Raw genomic sequence first — 12,083 nt, forward strand, 5'->3', positions numbered from 1 at the left:
CGAAGAGACGGTGCTTGTGATGGTTGAAACATAGTAAGTGAGCGTGTTGGTGCCTGTTTAGAAAGGATTGAATGTGCTGAAGATGGTAAAGGAGTACTTAAGTGCAGGTGTGGGTGAGGAGGTTCCGCAGGTGCTGTATCTATATTCCCCTTTCTCCTTTTAGGTAGACGATCTCTAGTTAGATCTCTGTAGATAGTGGATTGGCTAGACGAAGCAGAGGGAGGTGAAGAAGAGGGAGACAAGTTAGACATATTATTTACCGTTCTATCATTTCTTGTTCTGTAAGATTGTTGATTTCTATAGTTTCTATTTCGTTCATTAGTAGGCCATTTATAGGCATATCCATTACTATATGCATTACAGTCCCTTAAATATTTATTTTCCTTGGACCGAATAATGTCTAATGTATAGGACTCAATATGTTTTTGAATCTCCTGCTCCTTCTTCTTAAATCTAGGTATAGAGGTAACAGTTGTGTAGTCTTCACACCACTGATCAATAGCTTTGTCCAGTTGTGTGAGGTTATGTTCAAATTGCATATTAAGCAATGTCATCATTTGGAGTGAACAATTTTGTAGATTTTCTTCCCATTTATTTTTTATCAAGTCATCAATTTTATTTAGATTAGGAAAAATTTGAACCCTCAGTCCCCAAGGTGCTATTTGGTTTTCTATATACTTCAAGAAGAATTTTTTATTCCAAAAGATTCGTACTTTACGTTCTAATAGACGTTGTAGGAGATGGAAAGCATTTTCCAATTCTTTATCTGTTATCTCGCTAGTTTTTTGAGATTCATGGATTTTGCTCATCAATCCCTCCCATGCCTCTCCACAAAAACCCGTCATGTTCAATGACCACAGCAATTGGTAGGCATATAGGCCTACATCATGACTTTAACCCAGACTATATTAGATTCCAGGCTTTAGATCATGTCCCACTCTCTTCAAGAGGGGGGAGTGTTGACAAAAAACTCTTACAAATAGAAGCAAGATGGATATATAATTTAAAAGCAATAATATTTCCTGGGTTTAATGAAAATTTGAGTTATCGATCATTTCTTTGAGGACCTTTGGTCTGGGGTTTTTGATTTTTGGGGGGTGGGTTGGGGGGATGATATTTGCTGTGTTTTTCCCTTGTTTAGTCTTGTTTTGTCTCGTCCTGTTTTTTATTAATTATTGTTTATATGGTTGTATATCATTTTGATATGTCAAATATATTAATACTTATCTGTGATACTCCATATTATTGATATTCAAAGTAGATTGTGAATTCTGTTTTTGGGACACGAAATGGGGCCTTCAATTAAATATATATACGGATTTCGCGATTGATTTGGTCCATTATCGCGATTGTACCGATTGATATATTGGGGTATATATACATATATTTTTCTGCCCCCCTTATCTATCTGTATTTTTTATCCCCCATTGGTTTTTATTTATAAATCTTTTCCATTCCCCACGTGTGGTCTGGCATGCGATTCATGATTTGTTCGAATATCGCATTAATTATGATGCATGACTCCTGGTCGGCAGCTTTTGGCACTTTGGCATTGGAGAGGAGCATATGGACGCCCGAGGGCACCTTTGCTGGATCGGATTATATCTGATTGAGCGGGCTGCCCATTGGTTAGCGGTGGTCCCTGCGTGCGAGACAGGGAAACACACACTCTTGGAGCAATATGAGGGTGTTAGCCGGAGCGTTGCTTTAGCTGCGCTCTGGCTGCCCCCTCCTGTACGTTTCCCTGAACACCGGTGTTTGCACCGAGGCCTTGTGGGAAATGTAGTCTCCAGATTCCCCTAATGGCTCTCTCGCGCAGGCGCACTGCCGCTGTTTACGTCCGCATCGAGCCGGTGACGTCAGACGCCGGCTCGATGGACGGCGGTATATTTATTGGGACACAAAACATTCGGCTCTATTGTGGGGGAGCCGCGCTAGGAGGAAGTCCACGCTTGCTGGCTGGTTAGTAGTTTTAACATTTGATTGCTGAGAATGACTCTCTTTCTTTATCCACACTTCAATTAATGGTAAATGTATTTTTCTTTCTTAGATATCGTGTAAACAGGTTGTAGAGCCCATGTGAGTGTGCTATCACTCTGGGCTTGTCTTAACCTGAAGGAGAATTCCTTATGCACTTTGGTGGATATAATATAATATCTGGGAAATAAAATATATTAAGGAAATTCTACTTTATCGTCAGTAAATGTAAGTGGATGTATTTAAATAAATAGTAATTGGGCCCCACTAGTATAAAATATTCATTAAATTAAAAATGCAAAAAATCTTGAAATGATTGCTATATTAAAATATAATTCTCCTTTTTTTTTTTTTTTTTTTTTAAAAAGGCTACAGATTACTCCTATATATTGACTATAGTATAAAATATAATAACAACATAGCTCTTATTTATAAATAGTATGCTGATATGATACAATTTTTCTGTCCCAATTAGCCGCCGTCTATGCCCTCTCCAGCTATATTGCCTGGCTGCTGTACTTGTTGCCCTGCATTCCTCTATCCATCTGGTAGTCATATAACTTTTCCTGGGGTACGAATGGGTCGGTAAAATGGGGGTGAGCATATTTCCATCATTTCTTTGAACCTCACTCGTGTCCTTTAAACACTATATATGTCGATTACTTGTATGAATTATGTACAAAGAAATGTATTTTGTGAAATTAATTTATGTTTTCTCTTTTTTGAATTTATTATGTTGGTAGTTGGCTTATCCTCTGATGAAGCATTAAGCGAAACATGTCGGGATAAATCAATCGCAACTACCTCAACTTTACCATCTATTGGACCACAAAGTTGTATATAACCTCAGTATGATTATACAGATCATTGTTCTGCTTTTATGAATTATGTATAAATAAATTTTGTAATTTTTTAATAAGAATACAGTTTTTGACTTATTGCACCGTTAACATCCCACTCCCTTAGGCTTGGTTTACCTTAAAAAACCTTTTTTGATAATCCCAATACCACTTTAATGCAACGTCTAACCAAATTACGTTCGGATCTCAGGCTCCTCCTATTGGAACAGTATGACAAACATGTCCACTCACTGAAAGTATCTCATTATGCATCTGGTAACAAAGCCGGTAAATTATTGGCTCGGCGACTGAAAAACAGTAAAATCAAAACCACTATCCCATTCTTAATCCGCACTTCTGATAATGGCAAAATATACAACCCTCTAGACATAGCTAATTCCTTCGCAGAATACTACTCTTCCTTATACAACCTTAGGAATGATTCTGCCACACCACAACCTACTATGGCTAACATTCAAAAATTCTTTGCCGACCTTTCCCTTCCTACTCTATCACAGGAACAGCTGGACTCTCTTAACTCTCCGATCACGGAGCCTGAGATCCGACGGGCTATAAAAACTCTTCCCCACGGAAAGTCCCCGGGACCTGATGGACTCCCGAACTGTTATTACAAGAACTTTTTAGAAATTCTGTCCCCAGCTCTAGAAGCGGTCTTTTCAGCTGCTGTGTCCTCTGCCTCATTCCCCTCTGAAATGCTTAACGCATTTATTGTTACTATTCCGAAACCTGGGAAGGAGCCTACTACCCCGGCTAACTTCAGGCCAATATCATTATTAAACACTGACGTGAAGTTATACGCCAAAATCCTATCTCATAGGCTCCTTCCTATTTTGCCATCCCTGATTGGACCGGAGCAAACTGGTTTCACAAAGGGTCGACAGGCATCAGATGCCACTAGGAGGGTGGTGGATGTAGTTTACCATGCTGGATCCTGTCGGACGCCTTCTCTGCTGTTATCTTTGGATGCAGAGAAGGCGTTCGACAGGGTCCACTGGGGATATATGACTCAAGCTCTGGGTAAGTTTGGGTTCTCAGGTCCCATACTGTCGGCAATTCTAGCTCTGTATTCTTCCCCCTGTGCCCGGGTATATACCTCTAACATGTTATCTTCCCCATTTTCCATCTCAAATGGTACTAGGCAGGGCTGTCCCCTGTCCCCCTCCATTTTTAACTTGCTGATAGAGCCCCTTGCTGAAAAAAATAGAACCCACCCTGATATATCGGGATTCAAGTTCTCTGGTAAGTCCCACACTATAAGCCTCTTTGCTGACGATGTCATCCTATTCCTCTCCTCCCCATCTACTTCCTTGCCCCATGCCCACTCCATCCTCAACGATTTTAGTTGTGTATCGTACTATAAAGTCAATTTCACAAAATCCCTCATCCTAGGCCTTAATCTCCCACCTCCACTGCAACTTAGTTTAAAAAACAGTTTTCCCTACTCATGGGCTGACACAAGTATTACCTATTTAGGCTTACAGATAACGTCTGACTCATCAAAATTGGCTGATGCCAATTATACTCCACTCATTGCCAAGATAGAGAAAGAGGCGAACAAGCTCGCAAAAACAGAACTTTCCTGGTCAGGTAGGCTAGCGTCTTTCAAGATGCTCTTACTACCTCAGATATTATACGTGTTCCGTACGTTGCCCATACCTCTTAAAAATAGCCATTTAAAAACACTTAACCGTATTTTCCGACAATACATCTGGGGAGGTAAACGACCTCGATCCCCCAGAACTCTTTTAATTAAACATAGATCTGTAGGGGGAATGGGTATGATAGATTTGAAAGACTACTATAGAGCAGCCATACTCACCTCACTTAAATATTGGTTCTCTCCCTCGCCGGATATTCTCTGGTGTGGCATAGAACAAACTTTCAGCCCAACAAAGGATTTACGTCTGCTTTTAGTTCTGGACGCATGGAGACCCCTCTCCTTACGCGGCCTTCCTCTGACTCTTCAGGCCTCTTTGATGGCTTGGAGGGATGTATGTAGCCTAGCTGACACATCATCCTCAATTACTAACATTCCTGTACCTGTAGAAATTTTAGCTCACATGATCCCACATACAGATTTCTCGAGGTGGAAAGCCCAGGGTATCTCCCTCATTGAGAATCTATACCAAGGTGATTCACCTAAACCGTTTGATACACTTAGAGTAGAATTCGATTTACCTCCTACGGAATACTACCATTATTTCCAAATAGCACACTTTCTCAAAACATTACGCTCCCCCTACGTCCCTATTCCAAATAAAATTTGGCAATTTTATACCAAGTCTCCGCCCTCCCCTAAGGGAATATCCCTTTTTTACTATGAGTTTCAACACAAACTTACATTCACTGATTCTGGCCCTTTCGCTAAGTGGGCATCGGACTTTAATAAACATTTTGCCCTGCAAGACTGGCAGGTCGCATTTCAATCTATCCATAAAGCGACTAAATGCGTGAATCATTGGGAACTTTCACATAAAATAGCCTTGAGATGGTACTGGACACCATTTCTTATGGCCAAACTCTCGCCATCCAACTCCCCTCTGTGTTGGAGAGGATGTGGCGAAGTGGGCACCATCTCACATATGTTTTGGTTCTGTAAACACATTACCAGTTTCTGGAATACTGTGTTCCGTTGTATCTCACGCATCACGGGGATATTAACTCCGCTTAATCCGGAACTTGCAGTTTTAAACTTGGGCATTCAGAGTTTTCCCCATAGTTGCCGCACAGTTATCATACACATCCTATTAGCTGCTAGACTATTGATTGCCAGAAACTGGAAGTCCAATAAGGCTCCCAATCTCTCTGAGGTACTAGACTTAACTAGACAGAACCACGTCTTCGAGTCATTGATAGCCAGTAGAAATGGAACTCGGAAGAAACTTGATAGTAAATGGAAAGTGTGGGTCGACTGGTTTGAATTGAATCATTGATGTCCGGATGTCTATTTTTTTGTTGCTCCTGATTACGAATATATTCTTGCTATTTCTCGTTAAAAGAAATATTTAAGGTATTGCACTGCATTGCTAGCCTCCTTGTCTGTATCTCCATTGGACCGAGTTCTCTGTATCTCCCCTGCTTTTACTTATCCAATTGTCACTCCTATTCTGCTTCTATCTTTCCTTTTCCCTTTTTCTTTTCGTTTTTCTTCTTTTTTTTGTGCAATGGACTATGTTTTCCATACCGTGATAGGAATTGCATGTATGTATGTAAACTCACTACGCTAAACATGTACATCTTTCCCTATTCTGTGCATTGTTATTGTACATGCAGTGTAATGTGTACAATTCTTGTCTTTCTCTGTTTGATTAAAAATTCAATAAAAAAAAAAAAAAAAAGTAGTATCTGGTTTCATATAAACTGGCTGGGTATCCATGCCAGTATATGAATAATTTAATTGACAGATAACAAATATCAGAGAACAAATTAAAAAGGCAAAGCAAAGGCTTGGAATTATAACTTTTGCTTTGGTTTTAAATGTAGAAGCTTAGATATGGATTTGTTTATTAAATCCAATTGCCTGGACATAACATACTAATTTTCATCCATTGAAAGGGGATGATTATTCATCCAAAATTGAATTCAAACTTTAATAGAATAAGAGGGCGACTTAAACTAGTTTGTTTAAGAAGAGTCAGAGAGCCAAACATGGCAAAGTTCTTCAGAGATATACTTCCAATTTGGAAGCATAGGGGAGTGTGCTGTGGGGGTATCCCATCAGTCCATGGAATCTTCTTTGCCCTGAGATGGGGAAGCGAAGCGAATTTTCTTGTGTGAATGATTTCCATTTTTCCCCATGGAATGGGATGAACTATGTATAGAGGAAACAGAGGCTGATCTTCTTTGCAAGGCAGTAGCAGTAGGTGGGCCATTAATACTAAGTGAAGGTCTTGGAGGGTTCGTTGAAGTTCTCCCAATGATCTGCAGGTATATTTGGACCCTTGGCGGGTAAAGCATATGGAGAATGGGAAGCCCCACTGATGGGTAATGCTGTGACGTTGTAGCTCCAATAATTGTGGTTTCATTTCACGTCTTTTGGATATGGTGAGCTGGGAGAGGTCCGCAAAGAACCGGTAATTGTGCCCTAGAAAGCTTACGTTTTTCTTCTCTCTAGCAGCAATTAGGAGCTGCTCCTTTGTTCGATAATAGTGGAACTTTGCTATTATGTCACGTGGAGGTCCATCTATTTTTTTGGGCATAAGTGCCCGATGCACTCTATCCATTTCCAACCTTTCTAACGGTATACCAGGTTGCAATTCTTGAAATAGTGCAGTTATGGTAGAATGCAGGTCCGTGACCATTTCAGGTATGCCTCTAATACATATATTAGATGTTCTGGAACAGTATAGTAAAGTTTTTACCTTATTTCTGGCACCTCCCAGCACCATTAAGTATCCTGGTTATCTCTTATTGTTCCCAGGAACAATAGGAAGAAATTGTCTGAGTTTTAAAGCCGGCAGATATTCTGTGTGCAGCAGTATATTCTCCTCTCCGGAGTTCTAGCAGACCATGACCGTCTCGCTAGACTCCGCACATGAGCCCCCACTTTGGAAATCTCTTATATCAGAATTTCATTTTTCAAATCTCAAAAATCTGGAGATTCGAACTGTGTATGGCCAGCTTTGATTTCTGAAAAGATTTTAGGGAGCAATTTCTTTTCTCTCTGTGATACAGGCATAGGGAGAGGTCTTTCACTGTCTTCTTTAGGGTCCATGCACACTGGCTTAAAAAACACTGCTTCTATAAGAGTTTTGTGTTTTGCCAGTAATAGCAGCTCAATGTTATCCTGTGTCCATGCACATTAGGATGTTTAGAGGCATATTTTAAGCTCAGCATTTAGAAACAGAAAAAAAACCCTTCTGGTTTGCATTTTTGATTGGAGCTTTCTGGCAGAAAAAAATGCTAAACACTCCTAAACATGCCTAAACATGTGTATGAAAATGCTCTATATGAGTGTTTTTTTTTTCTCCCAGGGGATCTGCCAGTTTTGTTAAGCCCAGTGTACATGGAGCCTTACAGGAAAATATTTTATGTTCACTTTTAATTTAGTGACATTATTTCAATTTAGAGGCATTCAATTTATTGAGTAATTTAACATGAAGATGAATACTTTTTTTACTTATGGGTAGTAAAGAAAAACAGACATTTCAACATATGGCAAATATGTCTGCACATGAGTGGTTTCTACAATAGATAAAATGATTATGTTACCTAAAATACAAATCCCATTTTTGCAAGAATGTGTTTTAAAACAATGCAAAGTGTCCCAAAACTGAAGTGTATTATAGGCCTAAGACTCTTAGGCAGACCATACATTATGTAATTCTCTTTCCTTCAGCCATGGGTTGATAAAATTGCTAGTTTCCCCTATTTAGTTTTTTTTAAAACATTTTTTATTTCATTTTGATTTTTAACAATATTATAAACACATCTCCACACGACACAAAATAATATAACATGGATGGCACGTGTAAGCAAATCATATATCAGAATTTGCAAAAACTGAATATGAGTCAAGTCAAACTGTTATGTTTGGACCGTGGGAAAGTAAACATTTAGAGATAAAACGAACATGTATGAATTATTATTTGGTTAGACATGAGTGATAATATAGTTGAGTCATGTTGTGCTGGTTGTACTGAAGCCCCCGACAAAAAAGGGGGAGGGATGAGAAACCAAGAATATTCAGAATATTCAAAGTCCCAACAGTCTGCACAATTATAGCATATAGTGTTGTGTGGATGAAAGAAAAAAAGGGAGTAGAGGGAGGGGAGGGAAAAATGGTACAGTATAACCATGTTATGGAAGGGAAGAAGGGGAAGGAAAAGAAAAGAAAAGGGTATGAATATCTACTGTAACTAAATAACCCTGAACCTTCTGGTCCATGGTTTTGCCCAGGGTCCAGTTCCCCTCGCTATACCGGCTCCATTCAGCTTGGATCTGAGCTGAGGAGAGATTGGCAGAAGTGTGGTGTCCATTAAGAAAAAAAAGTAGAAGGGAAAATCACAAAGGTTTTGCAGCGGTAGATGTTGGCCCTGAGTGAAGTATATCAGTGTTGAGAAAAAAATCTTTGCATCTTAGATTTTGAAAGCCTTATTTGCTGCTGATTTACATAATTCCTCCCATGCATTCCATGTGCTGTTAAATTGTTGCAGTCTGTCAAGCTTGTAATGCATTATGGACGCCATCTAAAAAAGTAATCCACCCGATCTATCCAGTCTGCATACTGTATTAATAAGTAAGTGTTTTGCTGGTAAAGGAAGTTTTCTTTATCGGCATGGAGCAGGTACAGTTCAGGGTATGGATGTTAAGAACCAATTATTTACATTGCAAAGTAGGATACTTTTTCTCAGAACTTTTTTAGGGGTTTGAAATGCCAGAGTATATGACACAGAGTGCCCCTTTCAGCATGAACACATTCAGCTTTGATGAGAGAATGCTTCCTGCTACGCTATTGTCATCTGACAGCAGGAGGTTCCCCTCCACCAGAATACAATGATTACTGCTGCTGGCCATAGTCGGCGGTAATTGCATGAAAAAAAAAACAATCTGGTTGTGCTGAAATAGATAGTTGGATTGACTTCAGTACAACCAGCCTATCCATAGTTAGATTGAAATGTGTCCAGCTTCTACTTAATCAGGTGAATTCTGATCCATCTATTGCCGGCTTTGAACGCTGTGCTTACACAGATGGTGATTAAATGATTTCCAACATTGTAATTGGAAAAAACTTCCCCAAAATTCAAGAGAAATCAATAATTATAGGTGCTGATCTTGCTAAAATATATAATATAGTATAGGGTGAAAAAAAGTATTTTAGAATTGGATCACAAATCACTGAAAACAATCAGGAACAGGAGTCTAGCAATTGCCTCAGCTAGGCAACAAAGGAAGAAGCTACACCCACTGAAAATGCACTTGTGCCCGGATTATGGATGTTAATTTTCTTATTCTTATTAATCTTAAAAAAGAAGTACAAATTGCGCTCAACGAATGCAGACAAAGCATTCAACAGGGTCCACTGGCCATTCATATGAGCCACTATGGAACATATTGATATTGGGATTTCCATGCTTAACTGGATTTCTGCTCACTACGCTTGACCCTCTGCGGCTGTAAAAGTCAAGGAGAACCAGTCTGAATTTTTAGACATAACGAACGGGACACGGCAGGGCTGCATGCTAATCCTGTTCATTGCATTTGACAGAACGACCTGTTAAAAGATACAGGTCTTCTCTTACAATGCAATTCCTAAACGCTGCAAAGGCCTGCATTCCGCTTCGCTGGAGAGACGCTGACCCCCCTACAAAGGCTCTGTGGTTCGCTAAAGTTAACATACGAGACATGTAAGAACTTAAAGTCATACTGCACAACACCGAAGAGGTGTGTATGGACACATGGAGGTACGTGGAATTATTTTGTATGTACCGAGGCCTACCTCAACGAGCTCTCCACTACAACAGTCTAAAATGCTTTTAATCTGATCCTCTGGCGTTTTGAGGCACAAGTATGCAGACTCAGAATTGGTGTATACACATTACAGTGAAGGCTAGGTAAATAGGGATAAACCTGATGCTTTTAGACTAAACTTTGGCCATTTGGATGAGCACCTGAACTTTTGCTTGTTCAGCCTCCCGTTCAATGGGAGCTGAAAATCGTATAAAGAAGTTGCATTTCTACTGCTTTTACTGTATATCTGACCGTTTCCCACTGTCAATGGTGACTAAGGAAGCCATTGGTGCTTTCACTTGCTGCGCCCATAGAAACCACTGATATCATCAAGATTCCCAACCATGTAATCAAAGGGATGAAGACAATGGGGACGTGACTGCCCAAATATGGCCACAGGCTATATTTGGTCAATGATGTCCCCACTATCACCGCCAGTTGCGTCTGGTTCTTTTTTTTAGGGGGCGGCAAACAATCACCCCCCCCCCCCCCCCGCTCCCGGGAGGCCAGCAGTGGCACTAAATGGATGGTCCTCACTGATCACCACCTCTTATATACCTGATGTCAGCTCGGGGAGCTGTCATTCAGTAATGAGTGGCATTGGAATCAGTCATGTTTGCCAGGTCATTGCATTGGGAATGAATTTCCTGGGGGATCTCATGTATTTTTTTGAGGGTGATTTGCATGAGGTACCCCCCTTAAATTCCATACCAGACTCAAAGGGTCTGGTTTGTATTTGGGGACAGACTTTATACACATTCTTGGTGTAGACTGTGCTACAGAAAAGTGACATTTACAAAGGAACAAAAACAGCACACACAAACCTTCAATGGTTCCCCAAATACATAGCAGACTCTTGGAGGGGTCTGTTTACTTTTTAGTTTTTTTTTAAAGAAACTGGCTTGAGTATCAGAGGAAGAAACAGCACAAGGAGCCAATCAGAAGCATGCAGATAACAGGAGAGGGCAGAGTGATAGAGAAATACTACACTGTACTGTTTATCCTTCACTGTCCAGTCATAGACAGGAGAAAAGTCCATGAAAGCTTAGGTGAAGAGAAAATGTGTTTTAGGATGCTGTCATTGAGCCTAAAAGATAGAGTACTACCGGTAGAAAAAAAGTACTGTGGGGGGCAGCTCTAAATGGAAAGTAGAGCTGCATGATTAATTGTTAAAAAATTGTGATCACGATTCAACCCCCCTCACGATCTTAATACAGCATTTCCCCAATTCATGTTAAACAAGCGCAGAGCAGATCTTTGCTCAAAGCTGTCTAAAGAAAAAAAACTCAGCAGGCAAAAAAGAGAAACAATGTATCTGTTGGTTCTTTTGGATTAAAGGAATGTACTTCTGTCTGCAAATGAGGTCAGTTTAACCATCTAAAGACTAAAACTTTTTTGACACTTGTTGCTTACACGTTAAAATATGTATTTTTTTCTAGAAAATTACTTAGAACCCCCAAACATTGTATATTTTTTAGCAGAGACCCTAGACAATAAAATGGAGATCGGTGCAACATTTTATGTCACACTGTATTTGTGCAGCAGTCTTTTAAAAGCATTTTTTTAGGAAAAAATATACTTCAATGAATTAAAAAACAAAAAACAGTAAAGTTAGTCCAACTTTTTTGTATAATGTGAAAGATGATGTTACGCCGAGAATCATGAGGGAATCGTGGTCTTTTTTCTAAGTAAAAAAATTGTGATTCTTATCTTTTCCAGAATTATGCAGCTCTAATGGAAAGTGAGAATTGCAGCAAAATTTACTTTTTTTGTTATAACCTTTATTGGGCCATTATT

This window comes from Lithobates pipiens, unplaced genomic scaffold (genome assembly GCF_037356315.1).
Source record: "Lithobates pipiens isolate NorthernLeopardFrog02 unplaced genomic scaffold, aLitPip1_a1.2 Scaffold_22, whole genome shotgun sequence".
NCBI lineage: Eukaryota > Metazoa > Chordata > Amphibia > Anura > Ranidae > Lithobates > Lithobates pipiens.